Genomic DNA, 16,114 nt, shown 5'->3' with positions numbered 1-16,114 from the left:
CTCTGCCTCCCTCACCCTGTGTGCTGCTGGTCTCGCTCTGCATGTCCTCCTGCCATGTTTGGTCACTTACTACATCATCCATCACCTCCTCCTCTTCCACTTGCGCACCACGATCCTCCTCCTCACTTCCTGGCAATTGTGTCTCGTCATCGTCCACCTCTTGGGACAAATTGCCAGCGTCTACTTCCTATGGCCGTGGCTGTTCAAATATTTGGGCATCGCTACATGGGATCTCCTCTTCCACCACTTCAAGCGGAACAGGCGAGTGGCACAAATCTGGAAATGGACCAGTGAACAGCTCTTCAGAGTGTCCAAGTGTGGGATCACTTGCTGTCTGACGACACTCGGCATGGTGGGAGGAAGGAGCATCAGGGTGAGGAAGAGTATGCGGTCGAGACTCACGGCTACTAAGATTTGACCGTGTGGAAGACAGACCGGAGGTGGTGGTGCCCAGGTAACTGGAAGTATTATCTGCTATCCAATTAATAACCTGTTCACACTGATCAGTTCACGATACTGGTGTTGTTCTGTGCTTCCCTACTAATTCGGTCAAGAAGTAGGAGCGAGAAGATGTGGCTGTTGGTTGTGGCACATTTTCACCTTGGCCACAGCCCCGTCCTCTGCACGCACCATCACCAGAACGTACAGTTCCACGTCCCTTGCCACGCTCCTTGCCCATTGTAAAGGAAGTAAAATAGCTTACACTCACACTGTCAATGGAAAAAGGGTAATAGAAAGTAGATTAGAACCGTGGAAGAGGAAAACCACAGTTCTATTTCTCTGGCCTACACCCGACTCTTTTAAACAATCTGAACAATCAGTGAGAAACTATTACTGTTTTTCTTTACGGAAAAAATACCAAAAGCTGAATAATAGAGATTTTTTACCGTGGAATGTTAACACCACAGTTATTGTTTACTGGGGTATACCAGACAATTTTAAATAGATATATTTGTGGCTGAACAGTGAGCGACACACTCAAACTGTTTTTTTTAGGTAAAAATGGCCCAAAAGTGGATAATACAGAGGTTTGAACCGTGTAACTGCAAAACCACACTTCTATTTCTCGGGCCTACACCAGATTATTTTCAACAGATATATTTGTGTCTGAACAATCAGGAGAAACTATTACTGTTTTTCTTTACGACAAAAAATGGCAAAAGCAGGGTAATACAGAGATTTGACCCGTGGAGCTTCAAAACCACACTTCTATTTTTCTAGCCTACACCAGACTATTTTCAACAGATATATTTGTGTCTGAACAATCAGGGAGACACTATTACTGTTTTTTTTTACGGCAAAAAATGCCAAAAGCAGGATAATAGAGATTTTTGGAACGGCAAAACCACACTTATAATTTAATGGTGTATACCAGACTCTTTTAAACAGATATATTGGTGTCTGAACAATCAGGAGACACTATTACTGTTTTCCTTTACGGCTAAAAATGCCAAAAGCAGGATAATACAAAGATTTATTTACTGTGGTACAGCAAAACCACAGTTATAATTTACTGATGTATAGCAGACTTTTTTAAATATATACAGTACAGACCAAAAGTTTGGACAAACCTTCTCGTTTAAACATTTTTCTGTATTTTCATGACTTTGAAAATTGTACATTCACACTGAAGGCATCAAAACTATGAATTAACACTAGTGTTGAGCCACCCCCATAGTGTTCGGGTTCGGTTCGGTTCGTTGAACACTGGGATGTTCGAGGAACTGTTCGTTGAACACCTTAGAAAACCGTCGAACACCGTCGAACACCGTTAAAACCAATGGCAGGCAAACAAAAGCACATAGAAACACATAGGAAACACCTTCAAAGGTGTCCAAAAGCTGACAAACTGCTCAGAAGACACTCTCTTTAAAAAAGCTGGCTGGCAATTCAGCAGCGGCATGCCTGTGCTCTGCAGTGTCTATGAATGATGGCATGCTGAATGGCAGCGCTCAGCTGTGATCCAGCCTGTCATCTCAATGCCATCCCAGCGTGGGAGAATTTTCCTGCTCAAGCGCTGAACGCTGAGAATTTTCCCACGCTGTCAGTGATGTGCATGAGGTGAGCTGAGTTCATTGGACATGAGCTCACCTCATGCACGTCACTGACAGCGTGGGAAAATTCTCCTGCACTCACCGCATGCGCAGGAGAATTTTCCCATGCTGTCAGTGACGTGCATGAAGTGAGCTGAGTTCATTGGACATGAACTCGGCTCATCTGGATGCCGTCACAGCCAGACACTGAGGAGTGCAAGCATGCCTGCGCTTCTCAGTGTCTGCCGCATGGCAAGCTGGATGGCAGCGTTCTGCTGCGGTCCAGCCTGTCATGTGAATGTAGCAGAGCTGAAGCTGTCGTGGGAACCATGGAAAGGTTAGGATGATGTTGCTTTATTATTTTACTTTTATTGCAGGAGATCGTTGGCTTCAGCTGGAATGGGCGTGATGGTAAGTATGGTTTAATTTAGAACAATAAAGAATTGTGTGTTTATTTCAATTAAAGGACTTTATTCTGGGTGTTTGTGTTTTTTTGTAACTTTGACTATGGGGTTAGTAATGGGGGTGTCTTATAGACGCCTCTCCATTACTAACCTGGGCTTGATGTCAGCAGGCATTATTAGCTGACATCAACCCCAACCCTATTACCCCACTGCCACCGCTACAGGGCAGTGGGAAGAGCGAGGCTAAGTGCCAGAATTGGTGCATCCCATGGATGCGCCATTTCTGGGGCGGCAGACGGCTGGTGTTTCTAGCCTGGGAGGGGGCCAATATTCATGGCACCCTTCCTGGGCTATTAATATCAGCCCCCAGCTGTCTGCCTAGCCTTTGCTAGCTATTAAAATAGGGGGGACCCCACATCATTTTTTTGGGGGTCCCTCATTTTAATAGCTAGAAAAGGCTAGGTATTCAGCTGGGGGCTTATATTAGTAGCCTGGGAAGCTCCGTGGGTGTTACCCCCTTCCCAGGCTTCAAACATCTGCCCCAGCCGTCTGCTTAACCTCCGCTAGAGACTAAAATTACGGGAAACCCCACGCCAATTTTTTTTTTAATAAATCCTTTAATTTAACACTAAATGACAAGTACAGTAATCAACACTGTCACTGTACTTCTTATATATGTGACTGACATGTTTCTATCTATCTAATCTATGTGTGATGCTCTATTCTTTCGGTTCTAAATTGTCGGGTACCGGTGTATGCCGCTGATGAATTGCCGGCTCTTCATGTTTCACTGTGAGCACTGTTCCCATCGATTTGGGCTACCACTGTAATGCCACAAACACCATGGCTGTGGCATTACAGTGAGTGGCAGACAATCCCTGCATGATTGGTGCTCTAAATGCCAGACATGCAGGACACGCTTTTGGTGCACGAACAGTTATCGAACATAACCTCGAACAGCAGAATTTTTTGCAAATCATTCGCGTTCGTCGAACGACTCGAACACCGCCCAAAACAGCTCGAATTTGAGATTGGCGAACAGTTCTAGTTGAACACCGCTCATCTCTAATTAACACATGTGGAATTATATACTTAACAAAAACGTGTGAAAGAACTGAAAATATGTCTTATATTCTAGATTCTTCAAAGTAGCCACCTTTTGCTTTGATGACTGCTTTGCACACTCTTGGCATTCTCTTGATGAGCTTCAAGTGGTAGTCACCGGAAATGGTTTTCACTTCACAGGTGTGCCCTGTCATGTTTAATAAGTGGGATTTCTTGCCTTATAAATGGGGTTGGGACCATCAGTTGTGTTGTGCAGAAGTCTGGTGGATACACATCTGATAGTCATACTGAATAGACTGTTAGAATTTGTATTATGGCAAGAAAAAAGCAGCTAAGTAAAGAAAAACGAGTGGCCATCATTACTTTAAGAAATGAAGGTCAGTCAGTGCGAAAAATTGGGAAAACTTTGAAAGTGTACCCAAGTGCAGTTGCAAAAACCATCAAACGCCACAAAGAAACTGGCTCACATGAGGACCACCCTTGGAAAGAAAGACCAAGAGTCACCTCTACTTCTGAGGATAAGTTTATCTGAGTCACCAGCCTCAGAAATTGCAGGTTAACAGCAGCTCAGATTAGAGACCAGGTCAATGCTACACAGAGTTCTAGCAGTAGACACATCTCTTCAACAACTGTTAAGAGGAGACTTTGTGCAGCATGCCTTCATGGTAAAATAGCTGCTAGGAAACCACTGCAAAGGACAGGCAACAAGCAGAAGAGACTTGTTTGGGCTAAAGAAAACAAGGAATGGACATTAGACAAGTGGAAATCTGTGCTTTAGTCTGATGAGTCCAAATTTGAGATCTTTGGTTCTAACCACCATGTCTTTGTGAGACGCAGAAAAGGTGAATGGATGAACTCTACATGCCTGGTTCCCACCGTGAAGCATGGATGAGGAGGTGTGATGGTGTGGGGGTGCTTTGCTGGTGACACTGCTGGGGATTTATTCAAAATTGAAGGCATACTGATCCAGCATGGCTACCACAGCATCTTGCAGCGGCATGCTATTCCATCCGGCATGCGTTTATTTGGACCATCATTTATTTTTCAACAGGACAATGACCCCAAGCACTCCTCCAGGGCTATTTGACCAAGTGGGAGAGTGATGGGGTGCTACGCCAGATGACCTGGCCTCCACAATCACCAGACCTGTACCCAATCGAGATGGTTTGGGGTGAGCTGGACCGCAGAGTGAAGGCAAAAGGGCCAACAAGTGCTAAGCTTCTCTGGGAACTCCTTCAAGATTGTTGGAAGACCATTTCCAGTGACTACCTCTTGAAGCTCATCAAGAGAATGCCAAGAGTGTGCAAAGCAGTCATCAAAGCAAAAGGTGGCTACTTTGAAGAACCTAGAATATAAGACATATTTTCAGTTGTTTCACAGTTTTTGTTAAGTATATAATTCCACATGTGTTAATTCATCGTTTTGATGCCTTCAGTGTGAATGTACAATTTTCATAGTCATGAAAATACAGAAAAATCTTTAAATGAGAAGGTGCGTCCAAACTTTTGGTCTGTACTGTATATTTGCGGCTGAACAGTGAGCGACACACTCAAACTGTTTTTTTTAGGTACAAATGGCCCAAAAGTGGATAATACAGAGGTTTGAACCGTGGAACTGCAAAACCACACTTCTACTTCTCGGGCCTACACCAGATTATTTTCAAGAGATATATTTGTGTCTGAACAATCAGGAGAAACTATTACTGTTTTTCTTTACGACAAAAAATGGCAAAAGCAGGGTAATACAGAGATTTGACCCGTGGAGCTTCAAAACCACACTTCTATTTTTCTAGCCTACACCAGACTATTTTCAACAGATATATTTGTGTCTGAACAATCAGGGAGACACTATTACTGTTTTTTTTTACGGCAAAAAATGCCAAAAGCAGGATAATAGAGATTTTTTACCGTGGAACGGCAAAACCACAGTTATAATTTACTGATGTATAGCAGACTTTTTTAAATATATACAGTACAGACCAAAAGTTTGGACACACCTTCTCGTTTAAACATTTTTCTGTATTTTCATGACTTTGAAAATTGTACATTCACACTGAAGGCATCAAAACTATGAATTAACACTAGTGTTGAGCCACCCCCATAGTGTTCGGGTTCGGTTCGGTTCGTTGAACACTGGGATGTTCGAGGAACTGTTCGTTGAACACCTTAGAAAACCGTCGAACACCGTCGAACACCGTTAAAACCAATGGCAGGCAAACAAAAGCACATAGAAACACATAGGAAACACCTTCAAAGGTGTCCAAAAGCTGACAAACTGCTCAGAAGACACTCTCTTTAAAAATGCTGGCTGGCAATTTAGCAGCGGCATGCCTGTGCTCTGCAGTGTCTATGAATGATGGCATGCTGAAGGGCAGCGCTCAGCTGTGATCCAGCCTGTCATCTCAATGCCATCCCAGCGTGGGAGAATTTTCCTGCTCAAGCGCTGAACGCTGAGAATTTTCCCACGCTGTCAGTGATGTGCATGAGGTGAGCTGAGTTCATTGGACATGAGCTCACCTCATGCACGTCACTGACAGAGTGGGAAAATTCTCCTGCACTCACCGCATGCGCAGGAGAATTTTCCCATGCTGTCAGTGACGTGCATGAAGTGAGCTGAGTTCATTGGACATGAACTCGGCTCATCTGGATGCCGTCACAGCCAGACACTGAGGAGTGTAAGCATGCCTGCGCTTCTCAGTGTCTGCCGCATGGCAAGCTGGATGGAAGCGTTCTGCTGCGGTCCAGCCTGTCATGTGAATGTAGCAGAGCTGAAGCTGTCGTGGGAACCATGGAAAGGTTAGGATGATGTTGCTTTATTATTTTACTTTTATTGCAGGAGATCGTTGGCTTCAGCTGGAATGGGCGTGATGGTAAGTATGGTTTAATTTAGAACAATAAAGAATTGTGTGTTTATTTCAATTAAAGGACTTTATTCTGGGTGTTTGTGTTTTTTTGTAACTTTGACTATGGGGTTTTACTAACCTGGGCTTGATGTCAGCAGGCATTATTAGCTGACATCAACCCCAACCCTATTACCCCACTGCCACCGCTACAGGGCAGTGGGAAGAGCGAGGCTAAGTGCCAGAATTGGCGCATCCCATGGATGAGCCATTTCTGGGGCGGCAGACGCCTGGTGTTTCTAGCCTGGGAGGGGGCCAATATTCATGGCACCCTTCCTGGGCTATTAATATCAGCCCCCAGCTGTCTGCCTAGCCTTTGATAGCTATTAAAATAGGGGGGACCCCACGTCATTTTTTTGGGGGTCCCCCATTTTATTAGCTAGAAAAGGCTAGGTATTCAGCTGGGGGCTGATATTAGTAACCTGGGAAGCTCCGTGGGTATTACCCCCTTCCCACGCTTCAAACATCTGCCCCAGCCGTCTGCTTAACCTCCGCTAGAGACTAAAATTACGGGAAACCCCACGCCAATTTTTTTTTTAATAAATCCTTTATTTTAACACTAAATGACAAGTACAGTAATCAACACTGTCACTGTACTTCTTATATATGTGACTGACATGTTTCTATCTATCTAATCTATGTGTGATGCTCTATTCTTTCGGTTCTAAATTGTCGGGTACCGGTGTATGCCGCTGATGAATTGCCGGCTCTTCATGTTTCACTGTGAGCACTGTTCCCATCGATTTGGGCTACCACTGTAATGCCACAAACACCATGGCCGTGGCATTACAGTGAGTGGCAGACAATCCCTGCATGATTGGTGCTCTAAATGCCAGACATGCAGGACACGCTTTTGGTGCATGAACAGTTATCGAACATAACCTCGAACAGCAGAATTTTTTGCAAATCGTTCGCGTTCGTCGAACGACTCGAACACCGCCCAAAACAGCTCGAATTTGAGATTGGCGAACAGTTCTAGTTGAACACCGCTCATCTCTAATTAACACATGTGGAATTATATACTTAACAAAAACGTGTGAAAGAACTGAAAATATGTCTTATATTCTAGATTCTTCAAAGTAGCCACCTTTTGCTTTGATGACTGCTTTGCACACTCTTGGCATTCTCTTGATGAGCTTCAAGTGGTAGTCACCGGAAATGGTTTTCACTTCACAGGTGTGCCCTGTCATGTTTAATAAGTGGGATTTCTTGCCTTATAAATGGGGTTGGGACCATCAGTTGTGTTGTGCAGAAGTCTGGTGGATACACATCTGATAGTCATACTGAATAGACTGTTAGAATTTGTATTATGGCAAGAAAAAAGCAGCTAAGTAAAGAAAAACGAGTGGCCATCATTACTTTAAGAAATGAAGGTCAGTCAGTGCGAAAAATTGGGAAAACTTTGAAAGTGTCCCCAAGTGCAGTTGCAAAAACCATCAAACGCCACAAAGAAACTGGCTCACATGAGGACCACCCTTGGAAAGAAAGACCAAGAGTCACCTCTACTTCTGAGGATAAGTTTATCTGAGTCACCAGCCTCAGAAATTGCAGGTTAACAGCAGCTCAGATTAGAGACCAGGTCAATGCCACACAGAGTTCTAGCAGCAGACACATCTCTTCAACAACTGTTAAGAGGAGACTTTGTGCAGCATGCCTTCATGGTAAAATAGCTGCTAGGAAACCACTGCAAAGGACAGGCAACAAGCAGGAGAGACTTGTTTGGGCTAAAGAACACAAGGAATGGACATTAGACAAGTGGAAATCTGTGCTTTAGTCTGATGAGTCCAAATTTGAGATCTTTGGTTCTAACCACCATGTCTTTGTGAGACGCAGAAAAGGTGAATGGATGAACTCTACATGCCTGGTTCCCACCGTGAAGCATGGAGTAGGAGGTGTGATGGTGTGGGGTTGCTTTGCTGGTGACACTGCTGGGGATTTATTCAAAATTGAAGGCATACTGATCCAGCATGGCTACCACAGCATCTTGCAGCGGCATGCTATTCCATCCGGCTTGCGTTTATTTGGACCATCATTTATTTTTCAACAGGACAATGACCCCAAGCACTCCTCCAGGGCTATTTGACCAAGTGGGAGAGTGATGGGGTGCTACGCCAGATGACCTGGCCTCCACAATCACCAGACCTGTACCCAATCGAGATGTTTTGGGGTGAGCTGGACCGCAGAGTGAAGGCAAAAGGGCCAACAAGTGGTAAGCTTCTCTGGGAACTCCTTCAAGATTGTTGGAAGACCATTTCCAGTGACTACCTCTTGAAGCTCATCAAGAGAATGCCAAGAGTGTGCAAAGCAGCCATCAAAGCAAAAGGTGGCTACTTTGAAGAATCTAGAATATAAGACATATTTTCAGTTGTTTCACACTTTTTGTTAAGTATATAATTCCACATGTGTTAATTCATCGTTTTGATGCCTTCAGTGTGAATGTACAATTTTCATAGTCATGAAAATACAGAAAAATCTTTAAATGAGAAGGTGTGTCCAAACTTTTGGTCTGTACTGTATATTTGCGGCTGAACAGTGAGCGACACACTCAAACTGTTTTTTTTTAGGTACAAATGGCCCAAAAGTGGATAATACAGAGGTTTGAACCGTACAACTGCAAAACCACACTTCTGTTTCTCTGGCCCACACCAGACTATTTTAAACAGATATATTTGTGTCTGAACAATCAAGGAGACACTATTACAGTTTTTTTACGGCAAAAAATGCCAAAAGCAGAATAATAGAGATTTTTTACCGTGGAACTGCAAAACCACACTTATAATTAGTGTTGAGCCACCCCCGTAGTGTTCGAGTTCGGTTCGGTTCTTCGAACACCCGTGTGTTCGTCGAACTGTTCGTCGAACACCTTCGAACACCGTTAAAACCAATGGCAGGCAAACAAAAACACATAGAAACACATAGAAAACACCTTCAAAGGTGTCGAAAAGCTGTCAAACTGCTCAGAAGACACAACTAACACATGGAAAAGTAGTAACAAGTACATATAGTCATGCGAAAAGAAAAGAGGTGGAGGAGTAAAAGGAGGGGGAGACACAGATATAGGCATGTCATGCCCTTCTAAAATCCAAAAAGTGAGAAGCCGACACGGCCAGTCCGCTCCTGCCCGTGCCACCTCCGTGTCGCCGGGTTTGTGCCAGAGCCGCGGTGAACCCTGACGGCCAGCCCCCCTCTCCCAATACTGGTGCCTGTCCGCTGGTGGGTCGAGCGAGCCCCCCTGTGGTGGAGGCAGCTCTAAGCTTTTTAATTTAAATTGTCTCTCTAATTTGAATGAATACACTTTAAATCCATTTACAAGGATCTATTGGAGGGCAAGTCTCATGCCAGCAGCCGCGGTAATTCCAGCTCCAGTAGCGTCCACTAAAGCTGCTGCAGTTAAAAAGCTTTAATAAGGATCGAGCTCGGCTGTCCACCGCAAGGCATCCTACTGCCAGTCCCAGCCCCTATGCCTTGGGGTGCCTCCTGATGCTCTTCACTAAGTATCCCATGGTCCCGAAGCATTTCCTTTGAAAAAATTAAGTGTCTAAACTACAGGTGGTGCAGCTTGCTTAACAGCCGGGATAATCCGCTCACTAGCAGACACTGCTACTAGGCACAAAGTATTTCCTGGGCTAGATGCAGTTAAAAATTTGTAATTAGATACTCTCGTTGGATGCTGAGAAAGCATTCCATAGAGTCTCCTGGCACGCCATATATGATTCTCTTAAAAAGCTTGGGGTAGGGGTCTAGGGGACCCTTTTATAGCCAAAATCACGGCCCTGTATCGCAATACGTCACCTAGGCTGAAGATAAATGGAACTGTAGCACCCTGAGGGCTCGGTTGCTACAGACGTATTGCACCTCACCCAGAGGTGTGATATCTCACTCTCAGGTAAGGATGGAGTGTGGATCAGGACCCGACACCTGCATGCATTACACCACATTGCCATGGGGCAGGGCGACCAATATGCCCCTGAGATGGGCACGACAGTCCCTGTCCCTGGCTGGAGTGGGGGGAGGGAACACTGAGGAAGGGGAACCCTGCAGTGCAGGAGCAGGGAGGAAGCAGTTCCTGGGTGCATTGAGAAGGGAGTATAAAAGGTGGGCACCATCTTAGTTCAGTGCAGAGAAGTCTGAGCAGAAGTGGCAGGGAGCAGGGGCTCTGCATGAGCTCTGCTCCGGAGGCGGGCCTAGTAACAGAGGCCCAGGCCTGGAAGAGGGAGAAGGAAGGAAGAGGAGCGGAGAAGGCTCCAGGAACGAGGAATGAAGGGATCCCAGGGGTGCGGACGGGCGAGTCGCCACAGCACGCCCGAATCCACCTGTGTGGAGGGGTCAGGCCAAAGGGGGAGACCGGTCCCCGAACTAGTGGAGGCAGGAAACGACCCTCAGCTAGAAACCGGAGGCTCTGACATTTTATGTGGCGCAGCCCCTCGCTACACCCGCTAGGAAGGCACCACATAGGGTCAGGGAAACTGGCGCCAAGTTTACCAAGAGGAGGCCCGAGGCAGCCGGACAGAAGTGTTGGTAAGAAAGGCCAGACAAAGGACACACAAAGGGGGTCCTGTGAAGTGCTCCAAAGTTATTTGGGAGTTGTCTGACCCCTCACCTGGTGAGCACAGTACGACGTGGGCAGCCGTTACCTGCAGACGTGGTCTGGATAATAAGAACTGTGAGTAAAGGCCCTGAACTGCATCACTGACTCCGTGTCGTTATTGCTGCTGCCCTGCACCATCACCCCCATCCTCCGCATACACTGCCCTGAGGCTATACTCCTCCCGTGGGGAGTTATGCTACGCTCTGCTGCACCCACAACACCAGCCTCAGTGGTCTGCCCTGTAGCGGCGGTTCACTCTGACCGCAATCCACGGGTGGCGTAGTCGGACATTTAAACATGAAAACCACATAAATAGTTCCGCCACTGGTTTGACCGCCCTGAGCCACGGAACTGGGTCGCCGCCACGAAGACTACAACCACCAGCATCCACCAAAAAGGGTCCGGCTCCGGGTGTCCCAAGGCCCAGGGGGTGCGTCAGAACATTTTCATCACCTTTCACAATCACCAATGGGACAAGGCAGTGATGTCCTCTGTCCCCTCTCTTATACATCCTAGTGACGGAGCACCTGCTCTCATCAATTCGCCATAACCCCAATATTAGGTGGATTGAGGTGGGAGGCACCGAGTACAAGTGCTCTCTATTTGCTGATGATGTCCTAGTATATATCACTCAATCACATATATCCATCCATGCTGTTATGGCTGAAATAGATCACTTTGTTACATGGTAAAATTTTAAAATCAATGCAGCGAAGTCTGAGGCCCTCGATGTCTCGCTCCCCAAATCCATATAGGATTCCATCCAGTCCAACTTTCCCTTTGCCTGGCCCTCACAGGGTATCAAATACTTAGGAATTCCTATTCATAGAGACCTCTCCCATCTATGTTATCTTAATTTTGGGCCCTTTATTGAACAACTCCATACAGACCACGGTTGGCAAGTTAGAACTGTAAGATTCACTACGTGAACCACTGGTGTTTTGTGGAAAAGCACATGTACACTGCGTTCCAAATTATTATACAAAAAGTGTTTAGGAGTGATAAGGGAAGAATTTGTTTGTTTGTCAGTTAAACTCATTGATGGCGATGTGTGTCAGGGCTCTTTATATCACTGTAAGCAATTGCAGACACCTGTGCTAATTAGTTTGGCAGGTGTGTCCAATGAAAGGCAAGACTACTTAAGAAGGCTCTCTCACATTATTATGCAGCCTACATTTTCTGCCAAAATGGGAAAGAAAAAGGATGTGTCGGCTGCTGAGAAGCAACAAATTGTGGAGTGTTTAGGTCAAGGCATGACTGCAATCAACATTGTGCGATGATCAGGATGAAGTGTCTTGGCAATCAAGAAGTATGTAGCTGATTCACAGTACACACGTGTGCGTGCTGATAAGGGCAAATTGAGGACTCTTTCCTACAGGCAATTACGTCAGGTTGAAAGAGCAGCGGCAAAAAAGCCTTGTCATAGCAGCAGACAAGTTTTTGAAGCTGCTTGTGCCTCCAACGTCCCCCGAACAACAAGATGCAGGGTCCTTCAGAGGTTTGCAGCTGTGCATGCGCCATCCTGTCGACCTCCTCTATCCACTTCACACAAGCAGAAACGGCTCCAGTGGGCCAAACATTACATGAAGACTGATTTCAAAACTGTTTTGTTCACGGATGAGTGCCGTGCAGCGCTCGATGGTCCAGATGGATGGAGTGGAGGATGGCTGGTTGATGGACACCTCACGCAAACACGGCTACAGCGCCAACAAGGAGGAGGTGGAGTAATGTTTTGGGCTGGAATCATGGGGAGAGAGATTGTCGGCCCCTTTAGGATCCCTGAAGGCGCTAAAGATGAACTCCATAATGTATGTGGATTTTCTCAAACAGCACTTCCTGCCATGGTTCAAGAAGAAGAACCGTGTATTTCACAGCAAGATCATTTTTCTGCATGATAATGCACCATCTCATGCTGCACATAAAACATCTGCATCTCTGGCTGATATGGGCATAAAAGGGGACAAACTTATGGTGTGACCCCCATGCTCCCCTGACCTCTACCCCATTCAGAACCTTTGGAGCATCATTAAAAGGAGTGTCTATGATGGCGGGAGGCAGTTCACATCTAAGCAACAGCTCTGGGAGGGTATTCTGTCCTCATGCAAAACAATTGAAGCAGAAACCATCCAAAACCTGACAAATTCAATGGACGAGAGAGTTCAGAAGCTCCTTTCGAACAAGGGGTCCTATGTGAAAATGTAACATCACCTAGAATAAAGTTTTGAGTTGAAAACTGTTTGATTTCAGTTTCTAACAACCTGCTAACGCTTATAATTTCAAAAATGACCATTTTTTTGGTCTTTATTAAAATGAAAAGGTTGATCGAAAAGTTTGGGGGATCTAAGAGTGTGGCAACCCAGTAGTCATGATTACTTCGAATTCTGACAATATGAGGGTCATGCTGCAGGTAGTGCAGCAAGAAGGCACTTATGTGCCTTGCGCATCTCGGAGCCCCAAAATTATTTTCCGGGCTACATGCAGCTAAAAATTATTTTTAATTTTAAATCTGGTGAAGCTTTAGTATAGATGGCCTAATAGGATCAGTGCTGCACACTGCTACAAAGCCCAAATTATTTTCCAGTCAAGATACAGATAAACATGATTAGTAATTTGAAAGCTTAAAACGGTTGGTAGGGTGATTTTAACCAATCATCAAGCTTTTACTCTCCCCAGGATGACACAGGGGTAGAAAAGTCGTTTCGGATCCATGATTTGTTCATCTTTATGAACGTGAGTCTGTCTACATTATCAGTGGAGAGCCGCGTGCGCTTATCTGTCAGCACACCACCAGCAGCGCTGAACACACGTTCAGACAGAACGCTGGCTGCGGGGCATGACAAGATCTCCAAGGCGTAAGTGGCTAGCTCCGGCCATTTATCCAGATTGGAAGCCCAAAAAGAGCAAGGGTCCAGTGACACAGTCGTGGCTTCAATGTTTACTTGGAGATACTCCTGTACCATCGTCTCTAGGCGTTGACTATGTGTCAGACTTCTTGTCTCCTGTGGCCTTGCAAAGGATGGGCTAAAAAAGTGGTGAAATGATTCCGCAAAATTGATGTTACCAGCAGATACTGTGGTTCTGTTACGGTTTGAGTGCTGAACACTTGACGGTCCCACGGTTGGCAAGTTGGAACTGTGAGATTCACTACGTGCACCACTGGTATTTTGTGGAAAAGCACATGTAAGATTCTGCAACAGTCTCTGCTGATACTCCTGCATGCGTGCATCCCTTTCTATGGCAGGAATAATTTCTGCAAATTTACTTTTGTACCGGGGATCTAACAGTGTGGCAACCCAGTAGTCAGGATTATTTCTAATTCTCACAATTCGAGGGTCATGTTGCAGGTAGTGCAGCAAGAAGGCACTCATGTGTGTTGCGCATCCAGGAGCACCAAGTCCCTGTTGTGTTGGTGGCGAGGTAACAATCATGCTTCCTTCCTCTGTCCTCTCCCCCCAACCTCGCACAACAGAAATGTGATCAAGGTCTCCCTCATCTGATGAGTCTTCCATCAGTTCGTCCTCCACTTCTTCCTGGGCTCCTGCACCTTCCTCACTAGTTTGGCTGCTACCATGCGCCCTGGTAAAACCATCTCCCCCACCCTCACATGCCTGCCGCCTTGGTGCTGCCGACCATCTGGACCTTGCAGATGTTAGCCCTTCCGCATACAACTCCTCCTCCTCTACTTCCTCCACCTCCTCTTGTGCCACCACCTGACTCCGAATTCTGTTTAACATGTGCTCCAGCATGTAAATCACCGGAATAGTCATGCTGATAATGGCATCGTCAGCACTAAACATCTTCGTCGCCATTTCAAAACTGTGCAGAAGGGTGCATAGGTCCCTGATCTGAGACCACTCCTCCAGCGTGATTTGCCCCACCTCTGAATCTCGTTGGCCCAGGCTATACGTCAGAACGTATTGCACCAGGGCTTGTCGGTGCTGCCACAGTCGCTGCAACATGTGCAGAGTTGAATTCCACCGGGTAGGCACATCGCATTTTAGCCGGTGAAGTGGCAGGCCCAACGACTTCTGTAGAGATGTAAGTCGCTGAGCTGCGGGATGCGAACGGCGGAAGTGAGCACACAGCGATCGTGCCCTCTGCAGAAGGCCATCTAGTCTGGGATAGTGGGCTAAAAATTGCTGGACAACCAGGTTCAACACGTGAGCCATACAAGGCACGTGTGTGACATTGCCCCGGCGAAGGGCCGCACCCAGGTTTGCAGCATTGTCGCACACGGCCTTCCTGGTTTCAGGTCCAGTGGAGACAACCATTCATGAAATTGGTTCTCCAGAGCTGACCACAACTCCTCAGCTGTGTGACTCACATTTCCCAGACATTTCAATGTAAAAACCGCCTGATGACGTTGAGCCCTACTGCCAGCATAGTAAGGAGGTGTGCAGGATCCCTTCTGCGCAGTTAGAAAGCTTGTGGCATGACCAGACAGGCTTTGGGTGCAGGTGGAAGACCGAGAGGAGGTTGAGGAGGCAGAAGCAGTGGAGGAACTTTGACATAAAGAGGATTGACGCACAACTCGTGGGGACGGCAAGACTTGGACAGCAGCCCCTTGCTGTCACCATAGTTACCCAGTGCCCAGTCAGCGACATGTAACGCCCCTGTCCATGCCTACTCGTCCAAGTGTCTGTGGTGAAATGCACCCTGTCACACACAGAGTTTCTCAAAGAAGCGGTGATGTTGTGTGCGACATGCTGGTGGAGCGCAGGCACACCTTTCTTTGAGAAGTAGTGCCGACTGGGCATCTGGTACTGGGGCACTGCGACGGACATAAGGTCTCGAAAATCCTCTGTGTCCACCAGGCGGAAAGGCAGCATTTCTGTAGCCAAGAGCTTGCAGATGGTGAAATTCAACCTCTTAGCTTTCTCATGGCTAGGAGGAAATGGTCTTTTACTTGTCCACATCTGAGGGACCGAGGGCTGGCTATTGTGCTTAGACGGGGTTGATAAGGGTGTCCCCGGCAAACTGCCGGTCTGTGAGGAAGATGCAGGCGGACATGTTAGGTTGCCTTGATCCAAAGGTGGTGCTATCGATGTCGGACAGCGCTCAACACCAGCTGGTGTTACCACCTCCAAAGAAAATGATGACCTACCAATCACGCTGGCTGTTGCAG

Source organism: Phyllobates terribilis, unplaced genomic scaffold, assembly GCF_046119375.1.
Source record: "Phyllobates terribilis strain yellow unplaced genomic scaffold, ASM4611937v1 Scaffold_8__6_contigs__length_399053987, whole genome shotgun sequence".
In the NCBI taxonomy this organism is placed as follows: Eukaryota; Metazoa; Chordata; class Amphibia; order Anura; family Dendrobatidae; genus Phyllobates; species Phyllobates terribilis.
This window is presented reverse-complemented; position numbering follows the sequence as displayed.